Source organism: Dendrobium catenatum, unplaced genomic scaffold (genome assembly GCF_001605985.2).
Source record: "Dendrobium catenatum unplaced genomic scaffold, ASM160598v2 fragScaff_scaffold_146, whole genome shotgun sequence".
Taxonomy (NCBI): Eukaryota; Viridiplantae; Streptophyta; class Magnoliopsida; order Asparagales; family Orchidaceae; genus Dendrobium; species Dendrobium catenatum.
The window spans coordinates 984,100-1,003,132 of NW_021318608.1; the positions used below are offsets into that span (position 1 = coordinate 984,100).

General features: G+C 31.8%; 1 non-coding gene across 1 annotated transcript; it reads left to right on the forward strand.

The window, feature by feature from the left end:
- The first annotated feature begins 16,896 nt into the window (after positions 1-16,896).
- Positions 16,897-17,003, forward strand: LOC114581298. The gene has a single exon (XR_003703159.1). It is a non-coding gene; the product is annotated as a small nucleolar RNA R71 (small nucleolar RNA).
- Positions 17,004-19,033: the final 2,030 nt, after the last annotated feature.

Below are 19,033 nucleotides of genomic sequence, written 5' to 3' on the forward strand. Positions count from 1 at the left end.
GGGATAGCATGACCATCAAAAAATCCAAAATAGCGGCATAAAGATCATAATTAATAATATTCCAAGTTTTTTGAAAAAAACTTAGTATTAAACCCATTCAGACTTGCCACAGAATCACCATTCATATCATCAACAATATGCTTGAATTCCTCTAAAGAAGGAGGTTTAGAAAGTAAGTCATTCTCCTCCTGAGATATAAGATTAGGAATAATATCAGGGTTATCAATATTAACCGGAGTAAAAACTTTATTAAGGCGATTTTTGAAATGCTGAACAGCTAAATTAGCAATCTCCTCCCCATCTTCATAAATAGATCCATCATCAAAATTGATTTTGTTAATTGAATTTTTTACTCTTTTCCTCTTGATGAAAGCATGCAAATATTTGGTATTATTATCACCTTCTTTTTTTTTTGAAGAAATGCAAATAGTATTATTATCACCTTCAACTAGATGTTTCATAGCCTCTTTTTGTTTCCAAAAAGCTTCCTCCTGAGCTTGTAAATTAAATAACAAACTTAAGCCTCTTTAAGTAAATTAAAATTAGCATCATAAGGAAAGAGTTGACAGATATTTTCAATAGAAAGAACTTTGTCTTCATCCATAAAAATATTAGAGAAAATATTTTTAAAAACATTGTGATTCCACCAATTAATAATTTATTTTAGTCTTTTTAACTCGAACAAAAATCTTATCATACCATGAACAGAATTATCAGGATGTAAGGGCATATACCAATTTTCCTGAACCATATCCAAAAATGAATCATGAAGTAATCACATATTTTGAAATCTAAATTGAGGTACAAAGTTCATCTGTCTAGCTTTAACTGTAATCAATAATGGAGAATGATCAGAAAGAGTTCTACTAATATGCTCTACGGAAGTAGCATTAAAAGCATTAAGTCGGTTGTCATGAAACGAAACTCAATCCAGACGTTGCCATAAATGACCACGATTCCATGCGATTTTTTTTCCAAAAAAAAATAATATCAATCGAATTGAAATCCTCCATAAAGTGATAATTCAGAGTAGAACCCCCATATGCTTAGCAGGATTACAAATCGTATTAAAATCACCACCCACTAGCCAAGGTAAATTGCACATATTATGAAAATTATTAAGTTGTTCCCATAACATTTTCCTAGTATTACGAGCAGAAGTAGCATAGATAAAAGAGGCATAGTAATGTAAATTTAAAAATTCAATACTACAATGCAACACTTGAGTAAAGTCACCAATAACATCAATCATAATTGGATCCTTCCAATGAACCCAAATTTTATTGGCAGAGTTAGAAACATATTGCTTAAAACCTAAACATCTAGTAGTAGAAAACTTTAATAAGGGGCTCAAGAAAAATAAGAATAGAAATATTATAAATGTGACATAAATTCTTAACTCTCAATCTAGATGAAGGGCACCCAATACCCCTAACATTCCAAATAATAATTTTAAACATAAGAAACATGCTAATGACTAGTATTTGAGCGACGGGTGGTTCTAGGAGATTGCAGAATGATATTTTTATTTTTTTCATACCTCTCATATTACGAAATTTGGTAAAGGTAGTATCAGTATCATCTTTAGCAAAACATTTAACAACATTTTCCAAATCCTCCGTATCAGTAAAAGCATCACTATTATAACGAGAAGTTGATGGAAGCTTATTATCATTGTTTTAGGCCACCTGGTTTACCTGTTGAGGGTATTCATCCTCCATAAACATACCATCATCCTCCACATTACCTTTGCGCCTCAAATCAAGCTCATTATTACCTTCCTTAGGAGAAAGTCTATCCTCCCCCTTATCCAATTCACCCTCCTCCAATATGATACCATCTCCATCACTATCTTTATAAAGAAATTTAATATCCTCATTAACTTCCACCACTTTCTTCTGCTCGTTTAAAGGTAAAGATTACTTTTTTTTAATAAGATAAGGAATGATAGAATCAGAACAGTCAACATTATGGTTAGAGTTAGCATTCAACATTTGCTCAACCCTTTTCACAACCAGAAGATAAGATAATATTAGAATTAAAATTTACTCCCATAATATGATTAGTATACACATCATTAGGGACATTCAATTCAAGAGCAACTTTAGCTAATTGCATAGCTTTCTCAGTATTATGTGGCGGGTCAGGGGTGTTGCTCTCCAAGTTTCCTTGTTTAGGAATAACATTTTCATCAGAGGCCAAGTTCACAACATTCCCTTGCATTGATTTGGAAGCATCCTTCTCCTTACGAAAATGAGGATGCTTCCTATATAGCATTCATTTATACCATGATCATGCATTTTTCACTGAGAACAAAAAATAGGTAAATTTTAAAATTGCACTTTTTGGAAGTAGTCATTCAATTTTGACCTAATCCAATTTTCATTTGGATTCTTTTTAGAGCTATCCAACTCAACCAAAACATGAGCCACAAACGACCGAGTAATAGAAACAATGGCTTGGTAAATATGTAAAGGCCTTCCAAAAATCAAAGCTAGACCAAATAGAATTTGAGAATAAAAGAAATAAAGTCTAAGATTCGAGAAAGAAATCCACACAAGTTGAATCAGAGATTCTTCGCTAACATCAAAATATGGTGTCCATTTGAGTAAATGCATTTGACATGCTTGGATATAATAAGATCTCCTAGTAAATATAAGGCTATAGTTAAGATCGTTGGAAAGTTGGATGGCAATATGTCTTTGATCAAGTAAATCAATTTGAAAGGATCTTGATAGTTTTAGGTTAGCAAAACATTTCTGTATAACATCAAGGTTCGGACACCTCAAAAGGAACTTGCCAACCAGCGTTAAAGTGAACGGAGCAACCAACTGATCCACAACAGAGTCCTCAAACATCAAAGTTAGACACCCCTTGAAAGAGGTATGAACAAATTGTAGCTTAGATGAAGACAAAGATGAACCGACCAAAACATCCTTAAAATAGTGAGATTTACCCTTAGTAAGAGGATTATTTACACAATATGAGAAGTTCAAACTAGGTTAGTTGCTTGATCATATTTGGAAAATTATTAAAAATTTAAAAAATTTCAAGATGGTCAATCTAGGGCTCAATAAGCATCTCGTATGTAACATTGGGTATGCCCCATCAATGTAAAAAAAAAAAAACCAACCAATAAATTTGCTAAATAACAACCTCCTAGACTCTATGCATTTTCTCTAAATTTAAATGATTAAGAATATAATATTTGTGGATCTAAATATGAATTACCTTTTGGGGGGAAGAAAGCCAAACTAAAAATAAAAATTTGTCAACCTTTATTAATACTCCGGAAGACAGAAATAAATAACTTATTGAGTAATTTAAAAAAAGAAGTGCGTAGAGACAATACCATATGGAGCTTCAAACTAAGAACTACGCCTTAAAAGAATTCAAGGAAGAAAATAAAATCTTATTTTAAGACTTAAGTTCCATATAAAATCCTGATGTTCATCCATTTGTCCATGCTAAACAAGCACAAATTTTACAAAAGAGGTTCAGACAATAAGAAGATCAACAACAACATCCTTCAAAATCTTTTGGACAATATCTTAATGATATTGGAGGAGCCGATACCAATCTTCCATATTTTTAAATTATCATTACTAGTTATTTTAATTTTTTGTTGTCTAAACTTGTTATGTATTTTGATTTTCATTTTTTATTTTGTTGAGGTATTATATTACTCATTCAGTTATAGATGAACTTAGGTGTCAAAATGGTTTATGAGTTGGATCTGGTGTATCCCTAAAATTACTCATAACTATTTAATTTGTTCCAAATCTGACCCAATTTTAAAAATAGGTAAAAAATTTGAACTCAAATATGACCCATCCTAAAGTTAGGTCAACTCGACCTGACATGTTGGCCCAAGAATAGGCTACTTATTACTTGTCCACAAGTTATGAGGCAGGCCGCAGGTGAGGATGAGCTTCAGGGGCTGGGGGAACATGTGAGCGAGACATATTACGACTATCGAGTGTGGGGGGCACTTGCGGGAGCCTAGTGTGACACGCGCTAGTGTGGGATGCTACCCAAATGTAGGGCATGGGTTGTGGCACAGAGGTGAGGCATGCAGCGGGGTCGAGCTCATACTGTGGAAATGAAGCCCCTAGGCTTAACGCATGCAGGTATGGGGAGGGATGTAAAGCATAACACATGCAGGTGCAAGATGTATGTTGGTGCAGGAAATGTGCGGGTGTGAGACTTATGATGAGAGCTACGTAGAGGGATGCTGGTGATGGGCGTGACGCATGTAGGACTGTATGTGCGAGAAGTGTGAAGCAAGCTATGGGGTTTGATCTAGATCAAGTTTGGGTTTTCGGGTCTACTTAAACATATCCCAATTTTAAAAATGTTTCAAGATATTAAACATGAACCTGACCCATTTTCCAAATGGGTTGACACAAACCTAAAATTTGTCAGTTCTAGGTCGGGTCAAATATTGACACCCCTATTGCTTGTTTGTTGTTTGATTCAGGTTTGGCTGGCTCTAAAATTTGGAGGTTGTTTAGTTGTTTGTAAACTGAATGTAGGAGAATTGATGTTTTTTTTGTTTGATTGGGTGTCAATATTTGGCATATATAGATGCCAAATATTAGTGAATTGTAAATACCTAGAGGTAAAGTGAAAATATTCTAAATTGATAAATATAATTTGACTCCATATAAATCATGATAATTTTATGAGATTTTAAAAATTTTACTACATTAATAAAAAATATTATTAAAAGAACTATGACGATTCTATACTATTCATCAAAGAAGATATATTTACAATGCCATGTCGACAATGCATTTACAAAAGTGTAGAATCATATAAAAGAGAATATATATATATATAATTTATCTATGCATTTACAAAGCACATCTACAAAAAGTAACATACAACCATAAATACATGTTTTCATTGTGTTTAAAAGTCAACATTCTCCTTGCGACTCCACATAGTAAATTTGATCTATTCTCTCCAACCATTCTTTAGAATCATCTGACATAGCTTCATATCTTTCCCTTACAAGGCTTCTTAATCTCCACTCATCTTTTGACAAAATTAAGTCGTTACCACCCTCTGTGATTATCCAATTATGCAAAATACAACGAACAAGTACAATCTCAACTTGAGTCTCAAATTAAAATTATGGGTCACATTTTAAAATTACAAATCAATTCTTTAATGACCCAAATCCAAGCTCCACACATGTGCAAAGTGATGAATGTCTAAGATTAAATAGCTCTTTAAAATTTTTGGGCTTAATATTATTAAACACCTTCAAGTGGTATCATATAGAGATATGAAACCTTTCTTGGTAGAGTAACCACCATTAGCTAAATAATATTTACATGTATCATTTTCTTTTATTACTTTGTATGGAGTTGAATAAGTAGTTAAGAGTCTTTATGTGTAACTATTATACACACCTTCTAAAATACAGAAACCATTAGGCAACTCTAATGCATTTTGAAGGATAGTAGAACATATATAAATCTCCAGTCAAGTAAATTGAAGCTAGAACATTATGGCTTGGGTATGATTTTCTTCCTCTAAATTCAAATTCATGCTCCTTAGAGACTCTAGCTTTAATTTGTGTTCTGTCTATGGAACCTACACAATTTTATTATAGAGTAGTGCATCAAAGAGAAATAGTAGATAATAGAAAAATAAATTTTTAGATTAATATGTTTTTCAGCATCTTAAAAAAGGCCATGAACTTAACATTAGCTTGTATCTTATATAGTGTTTCGAGCAATGGAGGTGTGATCATTTAATGTCGCAAGTCTCCAATAGCATTTAACCCAACATTTAAGTACCTAAAATAGTTTCCCTATATCTTTGAAAGTTGAATTGAATTAGTCTATTACATACACTATATCCAAGAGTATGCAACATATATCATGTTGTTCTTTAATATAAACATAAAATGTGTCTATTAGTAATCTTCTTGTCCACAGCAAGTTGCATAAGTTAAAGAAATGTTCCCTCTTCATTCTCATCATAATGATACAATATGAATCAGAACTATGATATAGCCTAGCAAGATATGTTTGACATTGAATATTTTGTTTTGGATTATACTATTACTTTTTTTCCTACCTTTTTCATAGTAGAAAAATAATGCTCACCACTATCACAACAACCATATGAACAATTAAACGATTTTGTTTGTCATGAAATAATGTCATCTAAATCAATAAAGGAAAGTTAAACTTCTTCTAATTGTTCATCCATTTATAACATACAAATAAAGACACTTCGGAGTGTTTTTGTAGAGAGAGAGTCTCTAGGATTTCTAGAGAGAGAGAGCCTTATTTGTTTTGAATTTTTTCGTTCCTTATTTCCTGGTTGGCTGAAATGGTGGTGGAGGGTTGCTGGTCATCGGCTGATGATGACCGAAAAACCTCCATTCCAAACTCAGCGAGGTGTCCTAATGATTAAATCATTCTGGATCCAAAAGCTTGAGTCTGTCAAATCGGGAAGGAATGTATAAACAGAGACCTTTGATCATCAAGGAAGGTCGGATGAACATGATGCACGAAATAGATTTGGTACTAGGTAAGGGGAAGGAGGTTATTAAATCTTAAGATAGAAAGCATTTATTGGCTCTCTCCTCTTCGATCAGTAATCTTTTGACAGAGATGGCCAATGACAAGGAGGTGCGTCTTCTATTGGATTTAAACTTAAGGTAAACATATTTTCATCTATTGCAGATAATGGGGTGGAATTTTAGGATCGGTTAAATTTGACTTCTGAAAAGGTAATACAAGATAATGTTCTATCTGTTGATGAAGAATTCCAAAGGAAATCAGATGGATTTGCAAAAAAGTATTTGAAGAGAAAGTTCTATCTGTTGTTCCGAATATGGAAAAAAATAAATTTGTTTTTTTTTAAATTATTGATTTAAGACTAGTCATATTAAAGTGAATCAAGTGGAAACAGCTCATGATGAGGAGGGGGATGCCAATGTGGTCAAGTTAAATATGGAGAAGGTAAGTGATAATGTTAAACTTCTCCAAATATCTCTTATTTTAAAAGTGTTTGGGGAAGAAGTTCCTTTTTCTATTTGTAGCATTGAATTGAGGAGACAATGGAATATATTTGGATCTTTCCATCTCACCTCATTGGGATTAGATTGGATTTTGTGTTCTTTCCAATCTTCTCAAATAATGGAAGAAGTTCTAAGTGAGGTCCTTGGTTTGTGGGTGGACACATAATAGGGATGGATAGATATAGACACCTCATTTTTCACCAACATCACTAAAAGGCTTATCATCAACAATTTGGATCCGATTGCCTCATTTACCTCTACATTGTTGGGATGAGGAGAATGTTACAAAGATTGTTTCAAAAATAGGAATCCCTTTGTTTTTAGATGGCAAAATTTTTAAATGGGGGAGACAAGAATTTGCAAGAGCTTGTGTTTGTATCAACCTTGATTCTAAACTACCTAATGGTATTTGGATTGAGGGTCTTTTTGGAAAATTTTTCCAAAAAGTGGAGTATGAGAAAATCCCATCCTTATGCTTTAATTGTGGAAATATAGGCCATAAGATTGAAATGTGTATGGAAGACATTAATGAAGATCAAAATAAAATTTAGAAGGAAGTTTTGAAGGATGGCTTGGGAAAAAAAGAATCGGTCAAGGATCATGTATATGGACCTTGGTTACATGTGAAATTTAAGAATAGGAGGAGGAATAAATTTGAGATTCAGAAACCTATGTTAAATTCTGCTGTTGGAAAGCTTGATCATGGGTATGTGGAAAAAAACTAATTCTGGCTTTGGATGAGCAGATTTTAGTACATTCGATGGATACAAATAATAAAGAAAATGGTATGGAAAAATAGCTCATATTTCAGAATGTTCAATAGATGATCAAACCGAAATTCATTATTCTGGGAGAAACAAAAATTCTGAGTCAAGTTTGTGTGAAGTTGCTGTTTTTGCTGATAAAATTCCTATTCAATTAGGAGATGGTGAGAAGATTCAAGATGCTGAAGGTTGTGATGTGAAAAAAGGTGTTGATAAAGAGATAATTCAACAAGAGGAGATCCAGGAAGGCAATGTGGATTCACCAAAACCGGCTGGTACTAATAAAATAGAATCTAAATCTGAATTTGAATTTAGAGAAGATTTTAATGAAAAGGTAACTTCTTTCTCCAAATTTGATAAAATAAGTAATGGTGAAAATTTGTTTGAAGATGGGAAATTTCAACTCCCTTTGAAGTCACTTCTTATTAAGAAAAAAAGTAATAAAGATACAAGGTTGTTTGGTCCTATTAAAGGAAGCCTTAGAGGAAGAAAAATGAATATTCTTGGTGGCAGCATTGGAGCCACTTCATTATTTAATCAGTGATATGATTGGTGAAAAGGAAGTTCAAGAGTGGTTGGTGGATTGGATGATGTTGGTGGAGCTTCTTAAAGAAAGGCATTGTGGAGACATCAAGATCATTGGCAATGTCTTGAAGATTTGTATTTTCCTGTATTTCATTTCTTTTTCTTTGATTAGAAAACTTGGTATTTCTTTCTTTATGTTAAGTATAAGGTGGTATTTGGAAAATGGAATTAGAATAATGGAATTGAAGATCTTCTCTATCTATTATTTTTTACTCAATTGGGAATTCTGGGATACTAATCAACCTTTTTGGTTGTTGTTTAATCTTTGGTATCCTCTCCACCCCTATGAGTTTAAAATGATAAGTAGAGACTCTTACTTTCATTATGACATTTCTTTTTTTTTTTCTAATACTTTCTTTATGCTTAAATTGCTTGCTAATAAGACCCCATTTTACCTTGTTTTAAAGGGAGTGTCTAGTAGTTTCCTTTTTTGTAATAGTTTCCTTTAAATTTATTGCAATTTTCAATTTCTCAAAAAAAAAAAAAAAAAAAAAAAAAAAAAAAAAAAAAGACACTTCAACATGTATTTCGTTACAATAAAGATATTTAATTGATGTAATCACACAAAATGATCATCGACCTTTTCAAAATTTTCTTATTCATAAACATAAATACACACTAATGTTGCAATAAAAAAACTATAATACAACTCTTCCTGTAAAAATAATATAGAAATAAAAGTAATTAAAAAACCAGAAAAAAAAAAAACAAAAAAAAAACTATGTGAAAGTTCACGAGGGTTGTTAAACCATTATGAACTAGCTCGAGCCTAACCAAGAGGGAGGGGGGGGGGGTTGAATTTGTTATTTTGTAAAAAAATTTAGGCAAAAAGAAAATCTTAGACTTAGGTTGCACATTCCTAAAAGAATGCCACACCTCTTTAAACACAAAGCTCCCATCTTTAGATCTATTAAATAAAATACAGTCTTTCTAATCGAGTTGTAAAGGCACTTTTAATATGAGGTTAATCACAAAATCAAAAATCATATCATCAAGGTAATTCAAATTCCATGTCCCATAATGAGTAAAATTGGCCACTTTACAAGCACTATTGGTATGAGTATTAAGTAAATTATAAATAGAAGATAATTCATGCCAGTTATCTTGCAAAAAAATGATGTCCCCACACCCCAAACCTCATTGAATGAAATTTTCCATTTGGATGAGTCCCCATTTTTGAAAAAAACAATTAAGAGGAGGCTTACCAACACAATATTTAGCAATCATAAACTTCAACCAAAGGCTTTTTTTGACCTCAGATTAAACCAAAGTTTATAAAAAAAACCCAGAGCCATGTCACTTAAGTTCTTAAAGTTCAACTGTCCTTCATCCTGCACACCAGAACATCTATCCCAAATGGCCCATAAAATAGCTGATTTACTTTCTTTAGCCCCCCCCCCAAAGGAATATGTTAAAACACCTTTCAAGTATAGTATATGTATTTTTAGTCAGAGATAAAGTGTGAAATAAGTATATAGGAATAGAGCAAAGAACACTTTTAACTAACAGTAATCTCCCCCCAAAAAAGAGAAAATTAAAAGCCCAAGTAGAAAGTTTATTTTTATTAATATTAGAGAAAATATCCCCAATAAATGTGATATCTTTCTACCTTTATAAAGATGGGCACCTAAGTACTTAAGGGGTAATTTCTTATGTAAAAAACCATACTTATCCTGAATAGAAGATATTGTCAGTTGCATTGTGGATTTAGTAGTGATAAAGAAACTTTTCATAGGGATAAAATTAAAACTACTAGCCCTTTAAAAAAGGACAAGAAATTTAAAAAGTATTTTAAGCATCCTCCTATAGCCATTAATAAAAATAATAAAATCATTGGAAAAACTTAAATGAGACACCACAAAACCACCCATAGTATGATACTGAAGATTAGGGTGATTTCATAAAAAGATCATTAAGACCTCTAGAAAGAATTTAACAGCTATAATAAATAATGCAGGAGACAAGGGATCCCCTTGCCTATGGCCATGACTAGAGTTAAAAAAATAATGATTTTTACTATTGATAATCACAGAGAAAAAATAATGTTCAATACTATTCTTAATTATCTCAATAAAGTCTTGATTAAAACCAAAAGGCTGAAGCATGATGTAAAAAAAAATCCCAATTCAGATTATTTAAGTTTTTGTAATATCAATCTTAAAAATGACATTCCCACCTACAATTTTAGCCTTTAAATCATGCACAAGCTCTTGAGCTAATAAAACATTATCAAAGATGGAATGCCATTTAAAAAGGCTAGTTTGCTCAAGAGAAATGATACTATAATGAATTAAAGATAATCTAGACATAATTAATTTGGCAATGAGCTCATTGAAAAAGAAGCAAAGACTAATCAGGCAAAAGTCACACCAAAAGTTAGTTACTTCACTTTTAGGTATCAAAATAATAATAGTAGAGGTAAAAAATTTTGGGTAAGGAATAACTTTAAAGAAATCAACAACAACATTAATTAAATCCTCTTTGATAGTATGCTAACTTTTTTGAAAGAATTTAGAAGTGTAACCATCAGGCCCGACCACAAATTCAATATTCATTTCATTAAGAACCGACTAAATCTCATTTTCAGATAGAATTTTAGTGAGCATAATGTTATGCTCTTCAGACACAAGAGACAAAATAAAAGACAAATCTAGAACAAAATCAGGAGAAAAGTTTTTGTTAAACACTTCCTTAAAATACTTGGCACCATAATCATATAGTAACTCAGGAGACTCAAAATGTTGAACATCAGGAGTGGAAATCTTGTAAATGTAAATAGTTACTTTTTTATGGTTCACAGTATTGTGAAAAAAATTAGTGTTTCTATTTCCCTCAGCTAAAAACTTTCAAGCAGCTTTTTGTTTCAAATATGCTTCTTCTTAATCTTGAAGAATAACTAAGGCGCCCTTGACCTTATTTAAAGAAACAAGGTTATCTATAGAAGGAAGATTCATAAAAATATTATCAGCTAAATCAACTTGTTTCTCAATTTCCATAATATTAGAAAATAATTTCTCAAAAACACATTTATTCCACCAATTTAAATTTTGCTTTAATCATTTCATCTTAAGCCAAAGCCGAATCATACAAAAATAATTATTATTGAGAAACAACGGAGTATGCCAGTTTGCTTCAACATTAAAAAGGAATAAATCATTAAAAAGCCACATATTCTGAAACCTAAAACTAGAGGAAGTAGAGTTGTTCACCATAGAAATGCTCAAAAGTAAGGTAGCATGAACAGAGAGGGTTCTAGATAAATGCTAAATATGGGTCTTTTGGTACTTAGAAATCAAAAATTTTTAGAAAAGAATATGATCTAAATGTTGCCACTTAGTTCCTTGATTCCAAGTAAAGCCATTACTAGAAAAACTAATATCATGAAGATTAGAAGCTAATAATGTATCATTAAAATCCTCCATAGCTTGGAAATTCGGTGGTTTCCCCTCTATTCTCTTAAAAACATTAGTGATGGTATTGAAGTCACCACCAACCATCCACAGTTCAACATTATTAGAAGGTAAATCCATAATTTCCTTCTATAAACTTCTCCTTTCAACTCTAGAACAAGAAGCATACACAAAAGAAGCAACACATGAAAATTGAAAAAATTGATACCAAATTTTGTTGGTATAGTTACTAAAGAGCAATCAAACCCAAGTTTAGTATGAATGGAAATAATCTTGGAAGCCAAAATCAAAGGTTTAAGTAAAATCAAAACATTAATATTATAAATTCTACATAAGTTTAACCATTGGCAAAAGAATTATGAGAAGCTCGTGCAACTCTAGAAGAATGACCTTTAAAGAGTTTGATATTTTTATATTTCTTCTTCCCCACTTTTGTATAAACCTCATCCATATTATTGCCATTAGGAGGAGTAGAAAACATAGAGACATCATTCATTCCTATAGATATTCCTAATAAAGAAACCACTTTGTTAGGAGCAATTTCCCCTTCCTCCATTTACATGGTCCTCTTTATCTCATTCTTTAGTCTCCACTTGTTCTTCATTGCTTACATTTAAAGTACATTGATTATGCATCTCATCTCCATCACCACTAACATTGAAGAATCAACATTTCCATTCCCATTTTGGACTGAATCCTTCAAAGGCAATCTTCTAGAATAAAAAATTTCCTCTTCTATGTCATGACCAACCAATCAATCCTTAGGAGCCACCGAGTGAGTTTCCTTTAAAGAATGATTTCAATTATTAGTTTCCTCCTCATTATTAAGAATCTCTATAGGTATTGTAACCATGTTGTCTTGATCAGCCATTTCCAAAGGGATATGAGACTGATTGTCAACAATATCATTCAAAATTACCCATGATTTTCCCTTATTTGCTCCCTTTTTTAAATTTGGGTGAGCCACAAAACATTCATTGAAAGAATGACCATGAACTTTATAATGAGAGAATAAATCTAGTATTTTTTTCAAAATCCACCTTTTACAAATAACATTAACTTTATGATCCAAGCCATACTTTATGCCAGTGTTTTTTGGTTATGTCCAATTCAACTAAAATCTGGGCAACATATGGCCGAGATCATGAAGCAGTGGCCTAATCAGATTGAAGATGACTTCTAAATATGGGTCCCAAAGCGTGAAGAACATGCAGATAAAAGAAATGCAATCTCAAATGAAAGAAATCTAAATAGGAATGATAATAGATTCCACTTTAATATCTAAGTAAGGAGTCCACTTTAAAAGCCTCATTTGACAATTATTAATGTAATAAGATCATCTCACAAAAACCTGTCTATATTCCAAGTCATTCAATAGTTGGATAACAACAATCCTAGCATCAAATAAACCAATAGAGAAAAAACCAGATAATTTTTTACTAAAAAAGACCTAATCGAGTCGAGATTCAGATGTTTTACCAAAAATTTCCCTACCAACGCAATCTGAAAGGGAGAAGCCAATTTTACTATATCATCCTTAGAAATAAAAAAAAGCTAGAAAACCTTTAACCAAATATTTAGTAAAAGAAAAGCTAGATTCTTTCGACTGGACACCACCTGCAAGAGCATTGCGAAAAGAGTTGGATTTAGGATTAGAATCATTACCAGCATCACCAAAGAAGCCTTTATTGCTAACAATTGAAGCTGTAGGCAGATTACCCTAAGGCGAGTGCTTAGATGAAGACAGACCAGCCTCCATGAGGAGAAAAAAAAAAAAACCAAAGATCAAAAAGCATTAGCTCATGAAAATGCAATATACCCTTGCACAACCAAAGCATCATCTAAAATCACCAAAATCAATAGGAACATAACCAAGCTACAATAAGAAAAACTTTATCGCCAGAGCACAATAGCGGAGTGGAGAGAGAATATAAACATTAAAATGATATGAAAGGTGATTGGCTAAATATTCTTTCTTAACAAAGAGTTTTCTATATAACTGATCATCTAGTATGATTTAAATTGTACTATATGATTAGTTCAAAAATTCATTTTTTGTCCTTACTCACTAACTCACCCCCTTGAGTGTGTGTGTAAGATTACTTTGCTCAGGGTCCAACAGATACATGAATTTACTCAAGAAAGGTAAAAAGTACATTGAAATTGAAGTAATAGACAAACTAAACCCTAGTCTACCCGATCTTAAGCTGATTTGCATTGCAAGTGAATTTGTGGACCTGAAAGGTTAGTAAGCAGAGCAAATACAAAAGATATGCAATAGTAGCAGTAGTAAAGAAACAATAATGTTTGTAATTATTCATAGTACATGGGCCCATATTTGCAACACCATGGTTTCCTTCAACAGAAGATCAAAGAGGAAGGGAACATAATTGAAGCGAGATCTTCCAAATGTCAAGCCTTCTAATTTATGCTAAGCATTAAAGTATAACATCCAAAAAAATAGAGAAGATGAAAAGCTTCTAAAATGAATTTGGAGGAAGAACAATGATGTTTCTCATGATAATGGGGGTTACCACGAGCTTCTCTTTAGTGCTAGTGAATTCCTTTTTTGCTCGATTTGTGCAAGTTTATTTATGCATAACATCAGCTACATCGGGGATTTTTTAATAAATTATGATTTTACTTTAATTTACACTATGCCCAATCAAGTAATAAAAAGTAAAAAAAAAAAAAAAATGCATTCCTTTTACATTCCATTTCTTTTTCCTCCAACCAAATAGGTGCTTAATGTAAAGTAAACATAGGGGCTATTTAGTTAAAATATGAAGTGGTGTAAATTATTTTAAATATAGATGTTTTGAAAAATTTTTATGTTTGGATGTAATATAAACTGGAGTAAAATAAAATGAAGTAAATAGAGGGTCTATTTTGTTAAAATACAAAGTGGTGTAAATTATTTTAAATTTATTTATTTTTTAAAATTGTATTATTTATAGTTGATTTTTGAAGTAAACCACCGGCCATCACTGCTGCTGGCCACCACGTCATTACCCGATGTTTCCACTAGTTGCTGGAACCACCCCCACTGCCACCTCCCTTACCAACCACCACCATTACCTCCACCTCCCTCATGAAATCATGGGAATTGCAAGCTCCCTCCATCATTCATCCCCAAAAAATCCAACCCTCGTGAAATCCTATCATGCTCATCATTCTCTCTCGTGAAATTGGGTGTGTGATCCATCATTCAATCTCGTTCATTCCTTTCTTTGCTTTCTCTCTCTTGAAATCTAGCCGAGAAATGAGAAATTCTTCCAATAACACTTTAGTAACCTTGATCTTTTGGTCCAAAAATTTTACAATATGGTATTAGCTTGCGAATCTACAATATTTTTATTCTTTATTTTTAATTTTCAGCAGGATAAAGGATAAATAATGCTCAAATCATGCATCCATACAACCCCATATCCCAGCTTTTGAAATACCCTCATCTTTCTACCCTAAATACAAAATCTAGAAACCCTAGATGATGGAGAAGGGATAAAGTTGCTAAAGTTGAAAATTTTTATATTGTTTTTTTATTGTCATGCTTTATATTATAAATGTGTTATGCATGGAATGAACTTCTCTTTACCATAATATTTTAACATGGGTTTGTACAAACATGATGCGCTCATCCATCAACTCTTTTTTTTTTAATGTAATCAATTATAGAATTTATGTCCAAATGATGGAGTTTTGTGTATGGAAGATAGTTTTTATAAAGGTGTCTCTTGTGAAAAATTAATTTAGAATTATCAAAGAAGTTTAAAATTGAATCTAATGTTTTTGCAGGAAAGATTCTTTGATTATATAGAATAGAAGAGAGTTAGTTCATTTATGATGAGTTTAATGGGATGATCATGGGGTTTGGATTGCAGGTGATCATATTCACTTGATCTGCAACTTTGAAGGAGCAAGAAAGACTGACCTTTCTTTCAAAGTTTTATTTGGTTCGGTCGACCGAATGAGAGAAACATTCGGTCGCAGGAAAAATCATGCTGTACCGAGGTGTACCGAGTTTTTCGAAAAAAACTCGGTACAACTTGGTATAGCGGGATTTTGCCTGCGACCGGATGTTTCTCTGCATTCGGTCGGAGGAGAATTATCACATTTCAGTTTCCCATCTAGGCTCTCCTACATTAGATTTCATGTAAAAAAGAGTAGAACGAGCTTTTAGTGTGTCTCTTTTGCTGGTTAACAAATTGCTGGACTAAACCTGCCGTACTGATTCGACAAAAACTGATTTTTGGCTTAGATCTATCTTGTGAAAGTTGATGTGTTTAGATGATGTGATTCTTAGATTCTATTTTACTCAATGTGTTATAAGTTTAAAATTTTTCAGGCAGGCTATTTTATTTTTGGTTTTAATCTAAGTTTTAAAAATGTATATCATTTTAATTGAATATTCTTATTTATTAATATTATTGTGGCTTCTTGTAAGTAAAAGCAATACATGTGTACTATTTGGAGCAATATATTTCAATGTTTAAAATGATTCCCATGCTAGTGGGATCTATCATCTTTCATTTTTATTTTCTTATAGCTAAATATTGAATAAAGATTATAAGTGGTAAAATTTTTACTGAATGAATATCAGCGACTTGTTTGATAGAGAATTGAATAAATTGAAAAGTTTATTTCGATATTTTGGATGCTACTAATACAAATACAATAGTTGATTGTTAATTGGTTTCTCTTTATATGGTTTAATACATATAACAATTTTTATTGATTTAGTTTCCAAGTAAATAAATATTTTAATTACTGAATTATGTATTTTTTCTATTTTGTTATTTTAATGACAAGATCCTTTTGGAAACTTATAGTTCATGCAACTTAATTATGTGTTTACAATTTAAATTGGAGAATTTTTTTATTAATCATTCAAAAAGTTGGCTACAAAATGCTTTTGGAAACTTAGAGTTCACTATTGGTAGCTACAAAGATGGAAGAACAATTGCAAGATTATGAAGATCAATTATCCTCAAATGACTTAGACATTAATGATCCTCCAACAGCAGCATCAATTATATCTATAAGCGATCCTACTAATCCATTATAAAATGTTTAAATAATCAACTAATCAGGTAAATCATGATGAAAGTATTTTCTAAGCATTTCCTTTAATCTTTCACAACTCTCTTGAATGAATTATCCTTCAAACTGTGTAAAAGAAGTTATTTCATTTCTATGTTTGACAGTTTTTAAAGTAGCAAGAAACTTATGACCCAACTCATTCCAAGTAGTTTTAGAGCCTAGGGGTAAAGAATTCAACCATATCTCGGCTTTATCTCTTACATAAAAGGGAAACAATGTAAGTCTAATATCAAGATCACTGACACCATTATACTTAAATATTACACAAATTTCTAAAAAAATTATCTAAATATATTGGGATCTTCTACACGAGTTCTCCTAAATTGAGAATTTTGAACCATTTGAATAATGACACATTTTTATTAAAAATTATTAGTTGGATTATAGGTATATTAATGCTATGGTGAATTCCTTCTACTGAAAGGTTTGTATAGTCCTTAAGAGGTATATAATGATTTTGGTCTAACATAGGTCCAGTCATTTTCAAAATCTTTTTTGTTTTTCAAATTTAAGAAATGATTCTTTTAATTTCAAGATCAATCGATAAATTTTTTTTCTATGGCTATAAAGTTTGTAACTAAAAATATACAATCCATAATCTTAGCAATGAAAAATAAAAGATATAAGTAGGTCTAGCTATGCAATTAATTCAATAATATAGTTAACATTTTCAAAAAGTGAAAGACTTCCCCTACAATGGCACCAAAAAGTTAATGGGGGTTTTACAGTGCATTTCTGATTTAAGAAAAATAGTTAAAGATATACCTCTCATAAATAATGCTTAGATTTTCTTTGATATATAAAAATAACAAACCTCACTTAATATACATACAAGTATACATGTTGAATCAATTAATAAAGTGATAGAGTAGCGTGTCAAAACCACAAAAAATTTTGTTGTACATTAATCAACTAGTACTATTTATTTTATTTTTAAAATTATCCTATTAAAATAAAAATGTTGGTTGTGGAGATTAAATCACTGAATAAAAAATAGTGAATACGATATTTAAATAAATTATTTTGGATTGATGAATATGAATTACATATCTTTCATAATATAATTCTTATTTGTAATGTAATTTAGGGCATATGCATTCCTAGATCTCTATCGAGCTTGTAGGGGTGAAAAAGATATATGCTAACCTCCTATAGTTATATCATCTCCTTAAGAACCTATCATATTTTACATCCTATTTCTATGTATGAAAATATACAATTACAATAATCCTGGTTGTTCTTGCACTACATAAGGGAAAGTTCATTAGGGATGTTAAGCTCTTATGAACTAACCCAAGGCTAACCAAGATGGGGGGGGGGGGGGGGGGGGGGGGGTGAATTGGTATTTTAAAAATTATTTCGATCAAAACACAATCACATAACTTCAACCAAAATCACCATAATAAAAATCAATGTACAAAAGAATAAATATGAAAAGCAGTAGTAAAAGGACACATAAATTTATAGTGGTTTGATCAACTCGACCTACGTCCACTCTCTGAAGGGGCCCTCCTAGTATTGCACTAAACACTGTGACTCTCCTTTTGCTCCCAAAGCAAGGCGAAGAAGCTGTTACAAAAAACTCATTTCCGCTGATGAGATTTTTTGCCATTATCTCTCTCCTGGTCCGATGCTTCAGAAACCAGATCTGCCCATGAGATTTTTTGCCTTTCATTATTTCCCTAGTTTAAATTTTGCTTCGCCTTGCCCTTTTCTTTCGTAGGAAGAATTTTTAAATTAGGGCCTGATTTTTCATATGTCCATGCTTCCTACATCGAAAGCAAAGGATATTTAATCAACTTTTGCTTATGCTTTGGTGAGCTTTGTGATTTTCTTGACAAGTCATTGCATTCGTCACCAACTAAGCTATCTCTTTCTATATCTTCAGCTTTTAGAACAATCGTTTCACTTGCATCCAAAAGTCTTTGACCCAAACTTTGCTCATAGGCAATGAGTGAGCCAATCAAATTATCAATAGAGTAATCATTCAAATCTTTTGATTCACAAATAGCAACAACTTTGGCATCAAATTTTTCAAGTAAACAGCTAAGAATTTTGTTAACTTTTTCAAAATTTGAAATTTTTTTTCCTAAGGCATGCAATGATGTTACAATTTGAATGAACCTGGT